At 40.2% G+C, this 23,017-nt stretch overlaps 1 protein-coding gene across 9 annotated transcripts in view; it reads left to right on the top strand.

The window, feature by feature from the left end:
* TUT4 (terminal uridylyl transferase 4) overlaps positions 1–23,017 on the top strand; it is a 163,916-nt gene that overhangs the window by 56,701 nt on the left and 84,198 nt on the right. For 4 of the 9 annotated variants that reach the window (XM_070405130.1, XM_070405133.1, XM_070405132.1 and 1 more), the window contains exon 1: positions 9,736–9,896. The exons of 1 other annotated variant lie outside the window; for it this stretch is intronic. The gene's annotated coding sequence lies outside the window, so the exon portion shown is untranslated. Of the gene's footprint in view, positions 1–9,328; positions 9,361–9,734; positions 9,897–19,216; positions 19,379–23,017 lie in introns of those variants that run through there. 4 more of the 9 variants (XM_070405129.1, XM_070405125.1, XM_070405126.1 and 1 more) reach the window with 3 other exon arrangements.

Below are 23,017 nucleotides of genomic sequence, written 5' to 3'. Positions count from 1 at the left end.
GAGGCTGGGAGAAACTCCTGCAAAATTGAGAATTTTGTGTGTGCCATTTTGAGAGAGTAGAAAAGTGCAGGGGAGAGAAGTTTGGGGACAAAATAGAGGGAGGCTATCTTAGTGAAGGTCAGGAGAGAAAGAGGTGGAGAGAGAGAGAGAGAGAGAGAGAGAGAATAGCATTTAAAATAAATTTAGACAAAAACTTATAGGACAGATTCAGGAGGGTGAGAGAAACAGTTGGGGCAGGACAAGAGCAGAAAAGAAAGTGAGAGTGAGAATGGGGGGCAGAAAGCTAGAGCAAGCAAGCATGCTTGGACAAGAGAGACACAAAGGGAAAGCTTCAAGTTTCTCTCAAGGTTGTGTAGTCTAGAGAACCCTGGAGGACTGTTGGGAGAGCTCTAAGGCCAGGAAAGGATTCTGGAACTGGACCATAGGATGTCCAAACAAAAAGAAAAAAAGAAAAAAAAAATGGAAATGTCAGAGCTGCATATACCATCTGCTAGAATTGGTAATCCTTCCAGGGGTCCCTTAGAGAGCCTTCGCTCCAAAGCTGTAAGTGATCATGGGTCATATTCTCTGGGGAACTTTGGGAAGCCGGCAAGATGTTTTGTTGATGTTGTCTAACATTAAGGAAATCACTCTTTAAAATATTGTTGGCTTGCAAGGTGTGGGTACTTAGCTGTTGAAAAGGTATGTTTCTCAGGTTCTTAGGAGACTTCCACGTAAATAAAGTGTGGCAAATCCCCTCCTCCCCAAATCTGGGACTTCTATGCTACCAGCCAGTATTTATTTTGTTAAGGAAAATACGTTTGCAGATACTGTAGCCTTTGCTCAGAGATTCTGAGAAGCCTGTCATTTTTAAAACTTGAAAATGCTTAGTTGGTTTTCTGTCCCACATAATAGGGAAAGTGGAATTTAGGGCAAACCTTTTAAAAATCAATTTGGCAGTACATATCAGGAACCTTTAAGATTTTCACAGTAATGTTTAATGTAGAAAGCCCACATCTGAGAATTTTCTCTGAGGAAATAACCTTATAGTGCTTTATATATTTATGCAAAAAGCATTATTTATAACAGTAAAGAATTAAATGCCCAATCTAATTAAATGCCTAACAATAAGGAACTGGTTAAGCAAACTCTGGCACCTTCTCTTGTGTGATATTTTGCAGCTTCTAAAACTACATTTACAAATAATCCTTAATGATGTGGTCAAATACTTATAAAACATTAAGTAAAAAGTTATACACAAAGTGTGACTACACTATGTTAAAAGGACTAGGGTGGGAGGTGGGTGCGGGCTAGAAGGCTCAATGGGGAAAAGGGGGGACATCTGTAATACTTTCAACAATAAAGATAAATTAAAAAATGCATTAAAAGAAACATGCCAAAAAGTTGTTTCTATTGATAATCTTAAAATAGTGAGGTTGTGGTCTATTGTTACTGTTATGATATTCTTTATATTTTCCTATATTTTCTACAAAGTGCATATAATACTATTATAATCAGAAAAATGTTTATTTTTAAGTGTCTGAAAAATCAGGGAACTAAACGTTCATTAACATAAAAGTAATTTAGTAAAAATAATTTTACCAAAGATTTAGAAGTTGTAAAAAACATGCTAAGGGAACTAAAACAAAATTGTTAAAGGAATAAAATAAAACACTTTAAAAATACTTATTTTTAATTTTTATTTTAGTAAAACACAAGTGGTTATGAAGACTATATAACAACATGAGAAATGCTTATTTATTAAGGTTAAATGAAAACAGGTCAAAATAATTAAGATAAAAACTCTTCAGCCCAGCACTTTAAACAACTACACTCAGCCTCACAATATACCCACAAAAGGAGCTTCCCTACACATACTCTTGAACCTCCCCATCCTTTGTGTTCTTGCTCTTTGCTTCCTCATTTTAGACATGTATTTCTGATTTGGTTTTTTGGATATCATACCAAAGGCACCAGCAACAAGAGACTATATAGACAAATTGCACTTCATGAAAATTACATTTCTATGCATCAAAGAACAGCATCAACAGAGTAAAAAAATGGCAACCAGAATGGAAGAAAATATTTGCAAATAATATATCTGAAAAGGGATTAATATCCAGAATATATAACAACAACAAAACCTGATTCTTTTTTTATTTTCATGCAATAAACATTAATATTTCAAGAAAAAATATTTTAAATATAATAATTTTACCAAAACAAAACCAATCAATGCCCCCCTCTCTCTCTTTCTCTCTCTCCTCCCCGCCCCCCCCCCCACCTCCCCACTTCCTCTATCTCTAAAGAAAAAAGAAGAAAAAAAAATAAAAAAATATCCTCAGGTGAGAACACTGTGTATTCTTTAAAACACACAGTACATTTTTATGTTTCCTCTGCCTGAGAATAGGAATGTTAAATATCTGTCCTGTTCTAGTGCTCTTCCATTCTGCATCCTTGGCAGAAATGACTAATTATTCATCATTCTGTCTTATTGCTTCTAGATTTATGCTCTTTTAATTAATTTGTTTTTTAATCCTCACTCAAGGATCATTGATTGATTCTAGAGAGAAAGGAAAGGAGAGAGAGAGAGAGAGAGAGAGAGAGATTGGTTGCCTCCCAAAAGTAATTGACTGGAGATCAAACCCAAAACCTGGATAAAACCCTGACCAGGAATCAGACCCACAACCCTTCACTACATACGATGACACTCCAACCAACTGAGCCTCACTGGCCAGGGCTAGGCTCCTTTTCTAAACTGCACACCAACCATTACTAATTGCTCAGAGTTGGCACTAATGAAAGCTCTCTGGACAAGAATGACCTCTTCCACATGAGAGCCTTCATCTCTACCATGTACAACACATTTACTAAGGCATTTGAGTCTTGTTGATTCTATCGTTGTAACATCTCTCCAATCTGTTGCTTTTTCCATTCCCACTGTGTCTGCTTATTTCAAGCTATTATAATCTCTCATCTGATTTTCCACAACAACCCCTTACTGTTTTGCTTGCCTTCAGTTTTGGCTCCTCTAGTCTTTTCTACACACTGCTGATTACTCTTTTAAAATATCTAAATATACTACATCAGTCTTTAAAAGACTGGTTAAGCCCAGGTGCTTAGCACTATATTTACTGTAGGCCTCATCTCTCCAGTATCATCGCCTATACTCTGCCCTCCAATATGCTAACTACTTGCAGGGCATGTCCTGAAACATGCCCTGTCCTTTTTCTCCTCTACATAGTAAATGCTCTCACTCTCCTCTAGTTAGTTGTCTAAGTCTCATTCGCCCTTCAAGGATATTTCATGGATATTTATTATCCAAACTTTTGTTGATCATTCTTTCCCTAACAAATGATTAGCCTCTCCCAGGGAAAATTAATTAATTCTTATTTGTGTCCGAATCATACTTTATACATATCCTTATTATGGCAATAATAATGTTGTATTGTTATCTGTTTACATTTCTGAGAGCTCCTTGAGGGAAGAGAGCTTTGCAGCTCCAGCACTCATCAGAGTGCAGGACATTTATTTTTTAATTTAAAAAGATGTGGTAAAATACACATAAAATTTACTATCTTTACCATTTTAAATGTAGTTTAGTAGTATTAAGTACACCCATATTGTTGTGCAATCATCACCACCATTCATCTCTAGAACTCTTTCTGTTACAAAACCAAAACTCTATACTTATTAAACAATAACTCCTACTTTTTCTCTCCTCTCAGCCCCTTTGCAACCACCATTCTACTCTCTGTCTATGAATTTGACTACTCTAAGTACCTTGTATAACTGGAATCATACAGTATTTGTCTTTTTGTGACTAGCTTATTTCATTGAGGATAATGTCTTCAAGGTTCATCCATGTTGTAGCCTATGTCAGAATTTTCTTTCTTTTTAAGGCTAAATACTCCACTGTATGTATATATCACATTTTGCTTATCCATCTGTCAATAGAAACTTGAATTGCTTTTACTTTTTAGTTATTGTGAATGATGGTGTTATGAATATAGGTATACAAATATCTCTTTGAAACCCTGCTTTGAATTCTTTTGAATATATGCCCAGAAGTGTAATTGCTGGATCATATGGTAATTCAATGTTTAATTTTTTGAGGAACCACTGTACTGTTTTCCATAGCAGCTAAATCATTTTACATTCCTATCTATAGTGCATAATTTCTGCACAGCCTCACCAACTCTTGTTATTTTCTAGGTTAAAAATATATAATTTTTGATCCAAATGGGTGTGAGGTGATATCTCATTGTAGTTTTGATTTGTGTTTCCCTGATGATTGGTAATGTTGGGTATTTCTTGATATATGTATGTATTAGCCATTTGTATACCTTCTTTAGAGAAATGTATATTCAAGCCCTTTGCCCATTTTTGAGTCAGGTTTTGTTTTGGTAATATTATTATATTTAAAATAGGTTTTTCTTAAAATATTAATGTTTATTTCATGAAAATAAAGAAGAATCAGGTTTTATTGTTGTTATATATTCTGGATATTAATCCCTTTTCAGATATATTATTTGCAAATATTTTCTTCCATTCTGGTTGCCTTTTTTACTCTGTTGATGCTGTTCTTTGATGCATAGAAATGTAATTTTCATGAAGTGCAATTTGTCTATATGTCCTTTTGTTGCTGGTGCCTTTAGTATGATATCCAAGAAATCATTGCAGAATCCAATATTGTGAAGTTTTTGCCCTATGTTTCCTTCTAAGAATTTTATTGTTTTAGGTCTTACACTTTAGGTCTTGAATCCATTTTGAGTTAATTTTGTATTTGGTGTTAGGTAAGGATCCAGCATTATTCTTTTGCATGTGAATATCCAGTTTTACCAGAACCATTTGTTGAAAAGACTGTCTTTTCCCCATTGAATGACTTTAGCGCCTTTGTTGAAAATCATTTAACCATATATGCAAAGGTTTATTTCTGGACAGAGTATATGACATTTTATAGGATACAAAGATGAATCAGAGTACAAACTGTCCTAACACATTAGAATTGGTCATAGGGAAACTGTTAGAATGGAATTAAATCTCATTTTTGTTTTAGAGAAAGAAAAAGAGAGATAATTTGATCTAGAGGAAGGTAAAATAGCTGACTTAAAAAGGAGTTCATGTCAGAGTTATAGAACTTTAGACCTGTTTCCTGCCCTAATTCATCTAATTCACATCCTTATTTTTATATGAAGAAAAAGAGGCCTGGTGTTACTTTTGAGGTTAGGATTACCCCCCCCCCCCAATATTAAATAAAAATAGACATATAGAAGGAAGAATTCAGCTCAGAGAAGGAAAGAACTTTTAACATCTAGGTTAGATAGATCTGGGAAGAAATGAGCTCTCTATAATTACAAATATTCAAACAGAAGTTGGATGACCACCTATAAATTGTGCTGAAGAAGGCAGGTCTGATCACTTCTCTGTCTTACTTGTGAATGTTCTGTAACTGCCCATTACTTCAGAATAAAGGCCAGCTTTTAAAAATGGCATACATGGTTCTTATACTGTGATCCTAGTCTACCTTTATAGTATCATCTCCTGATATATATTTATGTTCTTGACATACGCGACTGTATATGAACTCTGTCCTTTTTACTCTTGGATTTTATTCACATTAAAATATGCTACCTTAAAAAAAGACACTTTCTAATGTTTAAAGGAAGTAAGCTAAAGGGTGTAGCTGTAGCTTAAAATTCCACACAAAGAATCCTCAGAACAAATTAAATAGAAGCAATGGGTAGCAAGTACATACATGTGCTAAGGTGAGTCTAAGGGCACATGAAATCTAAACTGGGGCAGAGAAGAAGAAACTCGACTTCTATGTAATAGGCATTTAACATATTTTAATTTATTTGAGAATGCAACATATCAAAAATAGATCCCTTACACTATCCTTGAGGTGAGCATATATACCTTAGGAGCTTTGGTGTTGTATACTATTTGTAAGAATCACAAAATTTTAAACTTTGAACAGATTATCTGCTCTATAGATAATGTAGAATGCCAACAAACAATTTCTAGGTACTTTTTATGTGTCAGAATTGTTCTGGGTGCTGGAATACAACGGTGAAGAAGACATTGTTAGGACCACATCATGGAGGTGATGCATTCTTTTAAACTTGAGCTCATAATCAGCTAGTGTCTATAAAAGGTATATGGGGGAAAAGGAGGCTCAGAAAAAATCTTCAGCAGATCTGATCATGACTCTCTCTTGCTTATAACTGTCCAGTGACTTCCTTTATAATCTACCAGCAGATCTACTTGGCTTGAGCACACTTATCTCTGAGATACCTTTCTTTTTCTTTTTTTAAAATATATTTTTATTGATTTCAGAGGAGCGGAAAGAAGGAGAGGGAGAGAGAGAAACATCAGTGATGAAAGAGAATCACCGATTGGCTGCCCCCTGCATGCCCCCCACTGGTGACTGAGCCCACAACCTGAGCATGTGCCCCCAACCAGAATCGAACCCGGGACCCTTCTATCCGCAGGCGGGTGCGCTATCCACTGAGCCAAACCGGCTAGGGCTGAGATACCTTTCTTGTTCTTATTTAATTTACCCACCACATCACCTTTTTATCCAATATGATTATATTTGGACTAGGTTTTCCTATCATCTAGGAAGAGAATAGAATATAAATATTGATCCACTGGGAAATTATATTTCCTATTATATACGATGTAATAAGATTTTCACTGTAAGTAATTTTCACCTGGGTTTGGGTGAAATTGAGTTCCCAGAACTTCTGTGAAAGGCTAAATTTGGAGACAACCACAATCATGAGGTCTTTCTTGCAAGTATCATATATAAGTCCTCAGTGTATTTTTACAAAGCAGTCAGACATTTCCCATTTTATTTCTCAGTAAGCTCTTTGTGATTCAATGGAAAGAACCGAGTCACACAGGACTGGTATTCTAGTCCTGCCTGTGACTTACTGTGAATTACTGGCCACTAATTAAACCTCTTATTCCCAAAGTTTCCTCATTCTTAGGTAGAATACTTGCTCTATACATACTTTGTTGTGATAAGATTATAGTTGCTAAAATTTTCAGCGCAACATGTAGGTTTTATAAGGAATACAAATATATATATATATATATATACACACACACACACACACACACACACGCACACACTAGAGGCTCAGTGCATGAATTCGTGCACAGATGGGGTCCCCTGGTCTGCGGGGGGCCGGGTGGGGGGAAGAGACTGAAAGAGGTTGGCTGTGGGAGTGGACTGACCACCAGGGGGCAGCTCCTGCATTGAGCGTCTGCCTCCTGGTGGTCAGTGCATGTCATAGCTACCAGCTGGTCATCCAGTCATAACGGTCGCTTAAGCTTTTAAATATACAGATATATATATACACACACACACACACACACACACACACACACATATATATATATGCTAACATCTATATTCTAATTGGGTCAGACTCATAAAAAAGTAACTTGTAGAGGTTCAGAGAATCGAGTTATCACATTTCATGGAGTGGTGATCAGGAAGATTTAATAAAGGAGGCAGGAGTTGAGCTGGGACTTTAGGAATAGGAAAGGTGGTAGAAGAGAGTTATATGGAAGGGATGAGAGCAGAGAGTCACTGGGATTCTCAGTATGGCCTGGCTTTTTTTTTGGACACATTCTCTTCTGCACACTCCAGACTAAATTATGTTCTCTGAATCACATATATGTGTCAGGCACATAGCAGGCAAGCCTGCAAGGTCCAGCTTCTACCTCTTCCCATTAAAGCCTCACTCAAGTAGAATTTATCACACTCTCCTATTAGCTCAGACTTTGTTCATATGACCTATTGCTTTTTATTGTAACTCAATCGAACCACCTTCCTTGCTCATTGGTGAACTTTTGGAGACAGGAATCTGGTTTGCTTTTGTATCCCTAGGCACCTAACTCAATGCTTTGCTCTTAATCAGAAAATTTTATTCAATTGAGTTTGCTCCAAGGACACTGATTACTCACTAAGGTGAAGGGCATGTTGGTATTATCTTAATGTCTCTATAGATTTTAACTTTTGTGTTCTGTTGTTTTCCTCACTTCACCCTTGTGGGGTTTTTTTTTTTTCCTTTAAAAACCTATAGATGAGGAAACTCAGAGGGTGCATTTGCCCAAAGTCATGCAGCTGATGAGTGCTGCAGCCAGACAGGGCTCTTTTGACTTGAAATACACTACTCCATGCTCTATACTGGGGCCCTGTGGCATCAGACAGGTTGGAGTAATATGCACTTAAGCTCAGAACTCTAGTTTTCTCATTCGTAAATAGGAACAATAGTTCCGACTTCATGGGGTTGTGATGAGCATTAAATGATGAAGTCTGTGAAGTACCTTCTAAAATGCTTAGCACCTAGTGGGCAGTTCTCGGTCCCTTCTCACCAAGCTTCCCATTCCTATGGGCGTCAACAAACACATGAGGTATCCGGCTCTGGGGGAGAGTGGGAAGCAGATGGACTGACTGCGCGGAGAGTACATGTCCTTCTCTTACAGGTTCGTCTCCGAGTCATAGTATAAGAAAACTTGCTAAGGCCTTATCTTGTAAATACTTAGGGCTTAGCATGCTCCAGCACGCACTCCCCCACCCTCCCCGCATCCTTGTCACAGCCTTTTCCTGCCCAGCATTTGTCAAATGCAAGGATCCTAGTTGTGTGAATTGTCCAGCTTTGTGGCCAGAGGTTGGTTGAATAATCTCCAAGGCTGGGGTCTTTAAAAAACAAAAAACAAAAAAAAACTACCAAACCATAGTTTTCTTGGATTGTGACCTTAAATAACTTATGTGCAGGGAGCTAACATATTACAAACAAGGCAGGTAGGGCAGGCGGCCCAGGGACGGTAGTTGACTCCAAACCCACGTGAAACTAATGTCTAGATCAGAACCTTTCCCCGGGGCGATGCTCCTGAGATCTCTCTGCTGAACGCCTGAACTCCCGCATGTCTTTGATACAGAAACGGATCCAGCTTTGTGGGGTGCTAGTGGCAAAGGTGAATCCCGAGTCTTCCAGTCGGGCTTCCCGCTGGAGCTCAGAGGGCCGCCGGGGAGCCCGGCCCGGGGTGCCCGGCCACGGCCGGGTTTCCTTCCCGGGGACCACTCTCTGAACGAGGCGCGGGGTGGGCTTCGGGCTCTTCTCCCCCTTTGGGGGTCTCGGCGGGGCGGCCCGCACGCCGCCCCGGAGCGAGACCTGAGCTGCGCGGCAGTGCGCGCGACCCCCGGCGCCTCGCGCCGCTCCCCCGGGCGGGGGCCAGGCCTCCGGACCCCCGCTCCCAGGCCCCGCCTCTCCCCTGTGACCGCGACCCTCCCCCGACGCTGCGGCCCTGCCCCCTCCTCCCGGCCGCGAGCCTTCCCGCGCCCGTCCGGGCCCCGGCGTGAGGGTGAGTGCACCGCCCTCCCACCGCGCCCTCCTCCTTCCATTGTTTCCAGCCGCCGCCACGAGCCCCCGAGCGTAGCCCCTCCCCCACCGGCGCGCACAGCCCCCGCCCGGGTTTCGATGGGGCGCAGGGGCCCCCAGAACCCAGGGAGGGGGCCCCCCGAACGCATTCCCCTGCATCTCATCCGCAGGCCCCCCGCCCCCCCCGCGGCGTCGATCTCCTATCCCACCCCGGGGCGGGCGTCCATTCGGGGTTCCGTCTCTCTCCCCTCCCCCCTCCCCCTCCCCCGACTCTCCTTCCACGGCCCCCTCCCTTCAGCGGGCCCTCCTCTCCCTCCCCTCCCCCCTCCCTTCCCCTCCCCCCCACAATGCAGTTCGCGGCGCGGCGGACATGGCGGTGGAGTCCTGAGCTCGTCGTGTCCCGGCCTCCAGCGGCGGCGGCGGCGGCGACGGCTGCAGCGGCGGCACCCGCAGCGGGAGGCGGAGGGGGAGCGGGAGTCCTTGCGATGCGGAGGCGCCGCGCGCGCCTGTAGCTCGCAGGTACGGGGGTTCCCGCCGCGGCGGAGCCCCGGGCGCCGAGGGGGTGTGCTCGGGGAAGGCCGGGCCGCCCCCCGGGCGCCCTCAGGTGCCGTGCCTCGCAGGTGTCCGCGGCCCGGCCCGGCCCGAGCGCCTCCCGGCCGCTCCCCGGGGGCCCGACGCTTCTTTCTTGGCCGGAATGGGCTCCGGGTGCCCCGGGGGGAGGCAGAGAGGAGGGAGGTGGGGCGGCGGCCTGGGCGGCCCGGGCGGCCCGAGGAGGACATTGGGGCGCTGGGGGCCGAACTCCACCGGGAGCCCCGGGCCCAAACCCCTAGACCCGGGAGGCGGCTGGTGGGTAACGGAATCGGCGTGAGCATTTTCCCGAGCCCGGTGCGACTCCCTTTCCTCTCGGCGGTGCCGATAGGCGCCCATACATAACAAATACACGCGCACAACATCCTACATGTTTCCCTGGGCTCGCCCTGGCCGGCGGCAGGGTCTGTTTCGTTCCTCGCCCGCCCGCCTTCTCTCTCCCGCGCCCCCGCCCCCCGCGGAATGGTGGTCGTGGACGCCTTTGACGTGGGAAACGGCGAGATTCTTATTTGTAAACACACAGCCCTCGCCGAGTGTGCTGCGCGCCTCCACGAGAGGGTTCGGGTCCTTTGGTACAGGGATTGCAAAAGAGCGAGACGTTTAGATCGGAAAGCAGCGCATTGTCGGGATTCCAGGTCGTACCGGAATGGGATGAATTACTGTTACGTTAACAACGTTGATTAAACGTTTTCTTTGCAGAAGATTTTTTTAAAAATCAAATCTTGAATCAGATGACTTTTGTACCTTGCACGAGATCTTAGTTTCGGTATAACACGTTCCTTCATTTTTGATATATTTTGACGTTCCACTCATTTGGTAAACTTCTTAGTGTCCTGAAATGCAATTAGAATTGTGTATTGTTGGCATCCAGTAATTAATTAGCTGGAGTGGATCACATTACCTTTTGTTTCCAAAGACTGGGATCCCCCCCCCCCTCCCCCCCAAGTCTTGTAGTAGATGGGTAACACTTGGTGAAACAGAACCTATCCTGTTTCTGATTTTAAAGTGATGAGCACTATTAGCTAATAAAGTTGGATAACCCCAATCGGATATTATAATTTAGAGAGAATGCCCTACCAAGGTGGCGAATTGTGAGATAGTTTCTTTAAAAGTTGACTTTTTTGGGGGGTTAGTATCAGTCAGCATATTTTGTATGTGAGTCAATTGTGTGCCAAAGTTTTCTTTGGGCTCAGAACTCTTGTATATCTCCTTAGAAATTGCTGCACCACACTGCATCCTAGTACTGATTAGTCACAACTTGTAAAATTACGAAATATTGATTCATTTAGAAAGCCGCTCTTAAGATAATGAATGCACTAGTGTTTAGTGTGCTGTAATGCTTTTGTAAACAAAATTTAACGAGGGCTTTTTAAAAACCGTATACTTTGGAGCCCTGGCCAGGGAGTGGAGTTGGTTAGAGCATCATCCCCATATGCTAAGTTTCAGGGTTCTATCCCAAGTCAGGACACATACAAGAAGCAACCAATGAATGCATAAATAAGTGGAATAACAAATCAATGTTTCTCTTTCTCTCAAACCAATAAACAAACAAAAAATATCATATACTTTGGGGAAGATAAGAATTTTAAGTCATTTATGTTTTAAAATGTATTTAAAAGAAAACTATTTTTTAAAAAGAGCTCATTTAGATAAGTTTTCCTGCTGTTAGCAATCTTTCATTTGACTAGTGTGGAAAATGAAAAAAAAAATAAAGCTTCTTTGAAATAATACAATAATACAATAGTCTTTTCATTGAACTAGGTTAAGTTGTTAGTAATACAGATAAATTAACAAGTCGTTAACATGCACTAAAATTTAGTTCAATTTTGTAAATTCTAAATCACACCTAGAAGTACATTTATTTTTAGATAAGTTAGCTAGGACAGTGCAGTGTCTACATTATAATTTTAGACCTTTTAAAATAAAAATTTGAAATTGTAATTTTAAATATCTCTGATTAATAAAAAGCTGTTTAAAGAGGATTTTTATTCTCAGAGCAGATTTATTTTAATAATAGTAATTAGAGAACTTTTTTGACCTCAAAGTTAACCTTGACATGCATAATAAGCACCATTAACTGTGTTCTTTATAGAAGGTAAAATCAGGATCTGTGGGTAGAGATAGGTGTTTGAATTTGTTTTCTACAGAACGTTTCTAGTTTCAGGGAAAGATTAAGCAAGACTTACCATTAAATTTTGTTTATCCTTAAAAAAAAATCAGATCACTTTGCTATAACAATTCAGTGAGATGTATTACTTTCTAAAGTAAACTACAACTGCTTGAATTTATAAAATAATGTTACAAAATTCAGTTGGAGTCATTACTGTAGATTTATGTTCTAAAAAACAGTTCTAGAAAGACCTAAAACAGACAAGGGAAAAGGACACTGTAGATTAAAGCTGAATATGTAGATATTGTTCTTAATTTTAGACAAATTAGGATTATTTACACTAAACTAAGTTTTAATTTTACAATCATAGATAATTGCATAATTTGGGGAAATGTTCAAAAATCAGTATAATGTTTCCAAGTGTTTCTTTGAATTCAAAAATAAGAAAAGGTATATATAAATGCAAAGATGAACAATTTAGATTTCCCCCCCTTAAGTGAAAGATTTAATTTGTGTGATGTGTTACAGTTTCCAGATTGTTTTCATATCAAATTATCTGATTGAATGTCCATAATTATCCTGTGAGTTAATAGGGGAGAGAAAAGGGAACTATCATGTATTTGAGTACATGTTTTGTTCCAGGCACTATTGGAAATTTAGGTTTTTGGTTTTTTTCACTTGCTCATTGTAACAACCCTATGAAACCTGTTTTTGTAGATGATGAATGTCTGACTTAGAGGTTAAGTAATTTGCTGAAGATAATAGCATTAGATTCAAAGCAGCTCTGTGTACTCTTAAAATTATATAGGCCATGTTACTTCTCAATATGTATCAAGTATTTTCTTAATTTTATAGGAGAAACTGTTTAAGGTTGCTCATTCATTTGTCATTTAATTATTAATTTCATCAAACTTGCATTTCATTTATACTTCATGCTAGATGTTGCTAGGCTGTAGAAATACAGAATTATTGGAGACAGTCTCTCCTTTCAGAAAACTCAATCTACATATAATACAGATAAATCACAGCACCCTACATCAGCAATTTTCAACCTTTTAAAAAAATCTCATAGCACACATAAACTAATTAATAAAATTCTGCAGCACACCAAAAAATACATTTTTTGCTGTTGTGACCAAAAAAAAAAAAGGTATAATTTTGATTCATCCACACTGGACGACTATTGTGTTGGCTGTTAGCATTTTTTAATTTGCTAATTTAAGGGAAAAGAGGTCAGTGCCCCTAACTAGTCAGGTATTGCATGTTTTAAAAATTCTTGCAGTACACTAGTGTGCCTGCACTGGTTGAAAATCACTGCCCTAGATAGTGAGAGTTCAGAGGGAAGAAGCTGGCATTTGAGGGATGTATAGGAGTTTGCTGGGTGAAGAAGGGGATAGACTGGAGATCATTCTGGAGATAAGGAATAATATATGCAAAGATAAGTTATTATGGGGCTTGGTGTATAGGAAAAAGTGAGAAATTCATTGTGTCAGGAATTGAGGATTTATGGATAGAGCAGTTGAGAGAAATGGTTGGAAGTAGCAGTCAGATTGTGCAAGTTATTGTGTATGTTAAATTAAGGCATTTGGATTTTTATTTTTAAGATTGGGATCATCAAGTGAGATAATGGTTGAGCTGTGATCAGAGATATGTATTATGACTCCTAGTTTAGTATTTCTTTCTCCTTGGCTTCCTTATCAACAGCTTTTACCTGTTTTCAGTGGATAGTAATGCCATATTTTCCATGTCACTCTCCTCTCTTCTCTATAGTTACTGTGTTCCAGGCTGTTTTTTTGAGAATCCTGAATTCAAATCTTACTGTCTAAGAATGTTTAATATTTTAGAAGGTTCTTTTGAGATAATAATGCCTTTGGGAGAAATCAGCTTGTTATAGTTACTCAAGTTTTGTCACTCCTTGGTCTGGGTTACTAGAAAGCAACCCAGATAAGGCATCGGGGCGTGTGAGCTGGAAAGAAGGAGAAGCATTCATGCAAGCGCAACAATCATCAATAAAGATGAGCAAAGTCCTAATCTTTACACGAAGTAGCCTGTACTATCAGAAATAAGTAGACATGTTTGTAAGCACATAATAGTCTGGTAATTTTTTTTTTTTTTTTAAATATGTTTTATTGATTTTTCACAGAGAGGAAGGGAGAGAGATAGATAGTTAGAAACATCGATGGGAGAGAAACATCGATCAGCTGCCTCCTGCACATCTCCCACCGGGGATGTGCCCGCAACCCAGGTACATGCCCTTGACCGGAATCAAACCTGGGACCTTTCAGTCCGCAGTCCGACGCTCTATCCACTGAGCCAAACCGGCTTCGGCAATAGTCTGGTAATTTTAAATAGATATTTGATTTACAATGACAATAGGTAATTAACTTCATAGTTGCTTTGTGCTAATCCTATATAATACAAAACTAATATACAAATTGACTGAACAGCGGAATGACCGGTCGCTATGACACACACTGACCACCAGGGGCAGATGCTCAATAAGGAGCTGCTCCCTGGTGGTCAGTGCGCTCCCACAGGGGGAGCGCTGCTCAGCCAAAAGCTGGGCTCATGGCCGGGAGCGGGCCTAAGCTGTCAGTTGGATATCCCCTGAGGGCTCCCGGACTGCAAGAGGGCACAGGCCGGGCTGAGGGACATCCCCTTTCCCCCCCCTTCCCCGCCAGTGCATAAATTTCATGCACTGGGCCTCTAGTTTCTTTCTAAAGATCTTAGAAGCATTAACTCAGTCCTCACAAAACCTTTTTTATGTTAACTTTATTTACAGGTGAGGAAAGTAGGGGTAAAAGGGTTTAGGTCCTTGGACAAGATCTCACAGCTAGTTTGAATTTGAATTCCAGGTTTCTGATTCTAGATTCATAGCTCTTAATCACTATACTGTGTTGCACCTCAATTTTAGGTTGTCAGAATTTAGTATGCAGAGGGTGTTAAATTTAGTATAATCACATGGATTGTCAAAAAATATTTTTCAAATTTTTAACAATAAAGATTTAAAAATATTTTTTAAGAATCTAAAGTAGAATTAAATTGTACATAATGAAACCTGATTGCATTTTTGTCAGTCTGAGCTATACATTGGAATTTAAATAATTATCATTAACCCTTTGAGTGCCAACCAATATCCTAGGAACTATGCTAAAATTGCCAAGGCATTTTTGCTGATTTTACAGCAGTTTAGGAAAAAAATTATGAATCGTAAGTAAATGAAGTTACATATTCAAAAACTTAAGGAAACCTTTACTACATTTGATTTCATCTTTGACATACATTGTTTGCTGATTGTATTATAAAATACTAGTAGAAAAAAAAAGTTTGAACAAAACATATAATGTTAAAATAGAGGGACACCCTTCTCCAATATCTTCCACAAAATCGTCATCTTCACAGCAAGAATTGACATATTTAGCAATATCATCATCACTAATAAAAGCAGACTTAAAACTGGATGCCATTTCGAAGCTTTAGGGCAGTGATGGCGAACCTTTTGAGCTCAGCGTGTCAGCATTTTGAAAAACCCTAACTTAACTCTGGTGCCGTGTCACATATAGACATTTTTTGATATTTGCAACCATAGTAAAACAAAGACATATTTTTGATATTTATTTTATATATTTAAATACCATTTAACAAAGAAAAATCAACCAAAAAAATGAGTTCACGTGTCACCTCTGACACGCGTGTCATAGGTTCGCCATCACTGCTCTAGGGGTTAAAATTGATTAGTCATTAAGTGTTTAAGCTCCAATCTTGTGCTTAGTTTAGGCCAGTGGTATTCAAACTATGTTTGGGGACTTTTGGAGGAGGGGGTGGTCTCTGAGTCACAACTGTTTTTGTAGTAATAATAAGACAATAGTTGCCTTTTCCCCTCTTCTCTCATCTGGAATGTAGAGTAATGCCTACACAATATGTGAAAACATTGCTTTGGTGGCTAATGGAAAGTGTAATCATGTATGCTTTCTGTCTCTTTTTCTTTGAGATGTAATTTATAATACCATAAAACTCACCCTTTTAGCCCAGCTCGTATGGCTCAGTGGTTGAGCATTGACCTGTGAACCAGGAGGTCATGGTTCGTTTGATTCCCTTTCAGGGCACATGCCCGGGTTACTGGCTTGATACCCAGTAGTGGGTGTGCAGGAGGCAGCCGATCAATGATTCTCTCTCATCATTGATGTTTCTATCTCTTTCTCCCTCTCCCTTCCTCTCTCAAGTCAATAAAAAAAATATTTAAAAAACTAACCCTTAAAAAGTATACAGTTCAGTGTATATTCGTAAGGTTATATAATCATCACAAGTATCTAATTCCAGAACATTTTCTTTTTTAAAAAATTGAATTTATTGGGGTTACATTGGTAAATAAAATTATATAGGTATTAGGAGGACAGTTCTGTAATACGTCATCTGTATACTGTATTGTGTGTTCACCACCCCAAGTCAAATCTCCTTCCAACATCATTTGTGCCCCCTATACTCTCTTCTACCTCCTCCCCCATCCCCCTTGCACTCTGGTAATCACCATACCGTTGTCTGTCTATGAGGATATATTTTTCTTAAGCCCTTTACCTTTTTCACCCAGATCCACAACCTCCCTCCCTTCTGACAGCTGTCAGTCTGATAATTCCAGAACATTTTCAACTTTCCAAAAAGAAACCCTGTGTGTGCCCATTAGCAATCACTCCTTCGCCCCCACTCCCCTAGACTTTGGCAATCACTAAATTACTTTCTATCTATGGCTTTGCCTATTCTGGACATTTCATATAAATAGAATCATACAACATGCTTTTTTGTTCAAGGCTTCTTTTAAGCATGTAATGTTTTTAAGGTTCATCCATATTGTATCACATAATAGCACTTCATTCCTTTTTATGACCGAACTAGTGGCCTGGTGCACGGATTCCTGTACATTGAAAGAACGTCACATTCTAAATGTTAACAAAAACAATCAAATTCACGATCCACAATGACAGATCGAAACACATGCGTGTGATTGGCACCAGCGAGAGCTTTGTATGTATCGCGTATGCAAGAGTCAATGTTTATTTTTAAATTGCCAGTGTGCATCATATGTACTGGCTGGTTGGTCGGACTTACGTATGGTCAGTCACTTAGCCTTTTACATATATAGAAGATAATATTACATTCTATGGAATGTATTCTATAGAGAGACCACATTTTGCTTATTCATTCATCATTTGGTAGACATTTGGGTTGTTTCCACTCTAGCTGTTATGAGTATTGTTGCTATGAGTATTCATGTAAAAGTAATTGTGTAAATGTATGCTTTCATTTCTCTTGAGTATATACCCAGGAGTGGAATTGATGGGTGTTTTGATAAATTTATGCTTTCCCTTATGAGGACCTGTCAAACTATTTTCCAAGAGTTTGCTGCACCAGTTTCTATTCCAACTAGTAATGTATGAGGGTTCTAATTTTTCCATATCCTTATCAACACTTGTTATTATCCATCTTTTAAATTTTAGTCATCCTGCCCTGGCTGTTGTGGTTCAGCAGTGAGAACGACAGCCTGCGCACTGCAGGGTTGGGGATTCGATTCTCAGGTCAATTGCAAATTCCATCCCCAGCCCAGTTGGGGCATATGCTGGAGTCAATCAATTGATATGTCTCTCTCACATCCATGTTTCTCTTTTCTCCCCTCTCCCCCACTTCCACTCTCTAAAAAATCACTGGAAAAATATCCTTGGATGAGGATTAACAAAAAATTATAGCTATTCTAGCAGGTGAAGTGGGTATTGCATTGTAATTTTGATTTGCTTTTTCCTAATGACTAATGAATATTGAACACCTCTTCATATTCCTATTGGCCATTTGTGTATCTTTTTTGTTTTGAAGATATTTTTAAATTGAATTTTTAGAGAAGAGAAGAAGGGAGAGGGAGAGAGAGAAAGAAGCATTGAAGTGAGAGCAAACATCAATCAGCTGCCTCCTGCATGCCCCCTGCCTGCAACCTGGGCATGTGCCTTGACTGGGAATCCAATCGGCAACCTTTTGGTGCAGGGGACTACACCCAAATAACTGAGGCACACAGGCCAGGGCATCATTTGTGTATCTTATTTAGAGACATGTTTATTCACCCTCCTTTGCCCAAATCAGAAATACATGTCTAAAATGAGGAAGCAAAGAGCAAGAACACAAAGGATGGGGAGGTTCAAGAGTAGTGTAGGGAAGCTCCTTTTGTGGGTATATTGTGAGGCTGAGTGTAGTTGTTTAAAGTGCTGGGCTGAAGAGTTTTTATCTTAATTATTTTGACCTGTTTTCATTTAACCTTAAAAAATAAGCATTTCTCATGTTGTTATATAGTCTTCATAACCACTTGTGTTTTACTAAAATAAAAATAAGTATTTTTTAAAGTGTTTTATTTTATTCCTTTACCAATTCTGTTTTAGTTCCCTTAGCATGTTTTTACAACTTCTAAATCTTTTGTAAAATTATTTTTACTAAATTACTTTTATGTTAATAAACATTTAGTTCCCTGATTTTTCAGACACTTAAAAATAAACATTTTTCTGATTATAATAGTATTATATGCACTTTGTAGAAAATCATAGAAAATATAGGAAAATATAAAGAATATAATAACAGTAACAATAGACCACAACCTCACTATTTTAAGATTATCAATAGAAACAACTTTTTGGCATGTTTCCTTTAATGCATTTTTAAATTTATCTTTATTGTTGAAAGTATTACAGATGTCCCCCTTTTCCCCATTGAGCCTTCTAGCCCACACCCACCTCCCACCCTAAGCCTTTTAACATAGTTGTAGTCACATTTTGTGTATAACTTTTTACTTAAAGTTTTATAAGTATTTGACCACATCATTAAGAATTATTTGTAAATGTAGTTTTAGAAGCTGCAAAATACCACACAAGAGAAGGTGCCAGAGTTTGCTTAACCAGTTCCTTATTGTTAGGCATTTAATTAGATTGGGCATTTAATTTTTTACTGTTATAAGTAATGCTTTTTGCATAAATATATAAAGCACTATAACTTCCCACTCTGGATGCCTTTTATTTCTTTTAGTTGTCTAATTTTCCTGGTTAGTACAATCTATAATAATAAAAGGGAAATATGCTAATTAGAATGAACATCCTTCCGGGTGTCATTCCAGATGTCCTTCCAGATGAAGCCAGGGCTGGAGGGAAGCATCCTGGGTCCTGTGTTCCTGCTGGTGGCCTGAGAGAGGAAGCCCCGGTCCCACGTGCCAGAGGGAAGCTGGTGCCGGCAGCCAGGGGAAGGAAGGCCTACTCTTGCATGAATTTTCGTGCATCAGGTCTCTAGTGTTGAATAAAAGTGAAAACAGCAGACGTTTTTGTCTTGTTTCTGCCCTTAGAAGAGAAAACATTTAGTCTTTCACCTTAATGGTGAAATGAACTTGTGGGTTTTTCTTATTAGATGCCCTCTGTCAGGCTGAGAAGATTACTTTCTTTTTTTATTTTTTTTTGTAATTTTTTTTATTAAATCTTTATCGTTCAGATTATTACATTGGTTCCTCTTTTTTCCCACCATAACTCCCCTCCACCCAGTTCCCACCCCTCCCTCCGCCCTCACTCCCCACCCACTGTCCTCATCCATAGGTGCACGATTATTAGTCCAATCTCTTCCCGCATCCCCCACGCCCCTTTCCCGCCCAAGAATAGTCAGTCCATTCCCTTTCTATGTCCCTGATTCTATTATAATCACCAGTTCATACTGTTCATCAGATTATTTATTCACTTGATTTTTAGATTCACTATTGACAGATGTGTATTTGTTGTTCATAATTTGTATCTTTACCTTTTTCTTCTTCTTCCTCTTCTTAAAGGATACCTTTCAGCATTTTTATAATACTGGTTTGGTGGTGATGAACTCCTTTAGCTTTTCCTTATCTGTGAAGCTCTTTATCTGACCTTCACTTCTGAATGATAGCTTTGCTGGATAAAGTAATCTTGGTTGTAGGTTCTTGGCATTCATCACTTTGAATATTTCTTGCCACTCCCTTCTGGCCTGCAAAGTTTCTGTTGAGAAATCAACTGACAGTCATATGGGTACTCCCTTGTAGGTAACTGACTTTCTTTCTCTTGCGGCTTTTAGGATACTCTCTTTGTCTTTTGCTCTTGGCATTTTAATTATGATGTGTCTTGGTGTGGTCCTCTTTGGATTCCTTTTGTTTGGGGTTCTCTGTGCTTCCTGGACTTGTAAGTCTATTTCTTTCACCAGGTAGGGGAAGTTTTCTGTCATTATTTCTTCAAATAGGTTTTCAATATCTTGCTCTCTCTCATCTTCTGGCACCCCTGTAATTCAGATGTTGGTACGCTTGAAGCTGTCCCAGAGGCTCCTTCCGCTATCTTCGTATTTTTGGATTCTTTTTTCATTTTGCTTTTCTGGTTGGGTGTTTTTTGCGTATTTCAAAACTTTGACTTGATTCTTGCGATCCTCTGGTCTGCTGTTGGGAGTCTGTGTAATATTCTTTATTTCAGTCTGTGTATGCTTAATTTCTAGTTGGTTCTTTATCACAACATCGAGGGTCTCACTAGATTTCTTGAGGATCTCACTATATTTATCGGCGGCTTCTAGACAGTTCTTTAAAGACCTTAAAAGTGTGGTTTTGAATTCTATATCCAGCAGTTTGCTTTCCTCCATTTCTTTCGTTTGTGTCCTGTTTCTTTGTCTCGGCATTTTTTATGCTTCCCTGTGTTGAAAAAGTGGTTTTCTGTGCTGAGTGTCCTCTAGGGCTCAGTGGTTCAGCCTCCCCAATTACCCGAGGAGGACACACTTGGTGCACCCACTTGTGGTCTTTGTGCACAGTCTTGTTGTAGTTAAGCCTTGATTGTTGTAGGTATCACTGGGAGGAATTGACCTCCAGGCCAATTGGCTGTGAGAATCACCTGTGTCTGCAGTGGGAGAACTTCTGTGCTGGAGACACCCTTATGGGGCAAGACTTGCTTCAATGGGTCTTTGGTGCTCACTGAGTCTGCCCCTAGAGTGTGTCCTTTATGTTTCCAGGGAGCTGCAAACTGGATGGTCCCACTCTGACCTCTGGGCTTCCTGGCTCCTGGATCTCTAGGGAGGTGCTAATCTAGCCTTTGCCTGCGGCTACCCAGCAAAAGCCTCCCTGCAGGGCTTGGGTGGGGCGGGGCGGGTCCCACGGGATCAACAGGGCGGGGCTAGCAGTTATGGCTGCTCTCAGACTTGCCCTCAGAGGCTCTGCTTCTCAGTGTCTGGGTAATCGCAGCGAGCCCCTCAGAGAGAAAGCTGCCCTCGGGTTCCAACCGATGTCAGACAGTCCCGCTTCTCCCGTATGAGTCTGGGTCCCTAGAGACTCGCCCGGAACTGGAGCTCAGAGCCTGAGACTCCCTCCCTATTGAAAATAACAACCGTGCCCTCAGCCGCCAGCCTGCTCCACATGCACCTCCGCACCTCAGTATTTTACTTCCGCACTGCGCCTCCTCTGAGTCTCGGTATGCTTTTCTCTTTCCTTCTAGTTGTAGAATTTCCACTCAGCCAGCCTTCCTGTGGTTCTGGATGATGTCCGTTCCGTCTTTTAGTTGTATTTTTGAAGTGGTTGTTCGAGGCAGCAAACTCTGGTGTTTACCTATGCCGCCATCTTGGTTTCTCCATTGAGAAGATTACTTTCTATTCCTAGTTTATTGAGTATTTTTTATCATAAATGGGTCTTAGATTAATTTTATCAAATGCTTTTTTGGTTTATTGAGATGACTACGTGATTTTTGTTTTTTATTCTTTTAACATAGTGTATACATCAATTGATTTTCATATGTTGAGCCAACCTTGCATTTCCTGGAATAGATTCCCCCTATTCCTGGCATATAATCCTTTTGTTGCTGGATTTGGTTGGTTAGTATTTTGTTGAGGATTTTTACATTTATATTCATAAGAGACATTAGTCTATAATTTTTTGTGATATCTTGTCTGGTTTTGGCATTCGGGTAATATTGGAATCATAGAATAAGTTAATATATTCTTGTATTTGAAAAAATTCTCCGTTTTAAAATCTAGTGACATAAATCTCAATAGCTATAACCCACACATACACGAAAGTTCTTTGGATTCCGGGTAATTTTTAAGAGGATAAATATCCTGAGATCAAAAAGTTTGAGAACCACTGGTTTAGGCTAAGAGACATGCTCTAGGACCAAAAATTGGGACTCTTGTTTCTTGTTAGTCATAAACCAGTCCCATTTGTGTCATTTTAGGCAAGTCATAAACTCAGGGTGCCTCAATCTTATATAATAAAAGCCTAATATATAAGTGTGCGATCATCCGGTTGGCCATTCAACCAAAGTGTAATATGCTAATGATATGCTAAGGCTGCTCAACCGCTCACTATGACATGCACTGACCACCAGGGGGCATACAGTAGACTGGTTGACCAGTTGCTATGACGTGCACTTACCACCAGGGGGGCAGACACTCTGACTGTCAGGTTAGCTTGCTGCTGGAGTCCAGCCAATTGGGACTGAGTGAGATGGGCTGGACACGCCCTGGAGCCCTCCCACGGCCCCTCCTGGGCTGCTCAACCTCCCGCATCCCTCCCCAGCCCCGATCATGAACCAGTGGGGTCCCTTGGCTTGGCCTGCGCCCTCTGGCAATCCAGGACCCCTTGTGGGATGTCAGAGAGGTGGTTTTGGCCTGATCCCACAGGCCAGGCCGAGGGACCCCACTGGTGCATGAGTTTGTGCACTGGGTCTCTAGTAATATATAAAATGGAAACACAACAAGACTGTGTTAACTTCGCAGATGCATAAAATAAATGAATACTAGATATATATATTAGCTGATGCTGAATCATAAAAATATATTTTTAAATTGAAATATTTATAAGAGCTTATGTAGGAGCTTGTGGTATTGTTATGTGACAGTATCTTGAATAGTGTCATATAGATAAAAATTTGTTTGTATTTGGAACTTG

Source organism: Myotis yumanensis, unplaced genomic scaffold (genome assembly GCF_028538775.1).
Source record: "Myotis yumanensis isolate MYYU_CA2020_CCGP unplaced genomic scaffold, mMyoYum1.0.hap1 SCAF_2, whole genome shotgun sequence".
Taxonomy (NCBI): domain Eukaryota; kingdom Metazoa; phylum Chordata; class Mammalia; order Chiroptera; family Vespertilionidae; genus Myotis; species Myotis yumanensis.
Note: the sequence above shows the minus strand (reverse complement) of the source record. Positions and strands in the feature narration are given on the sequence as shown.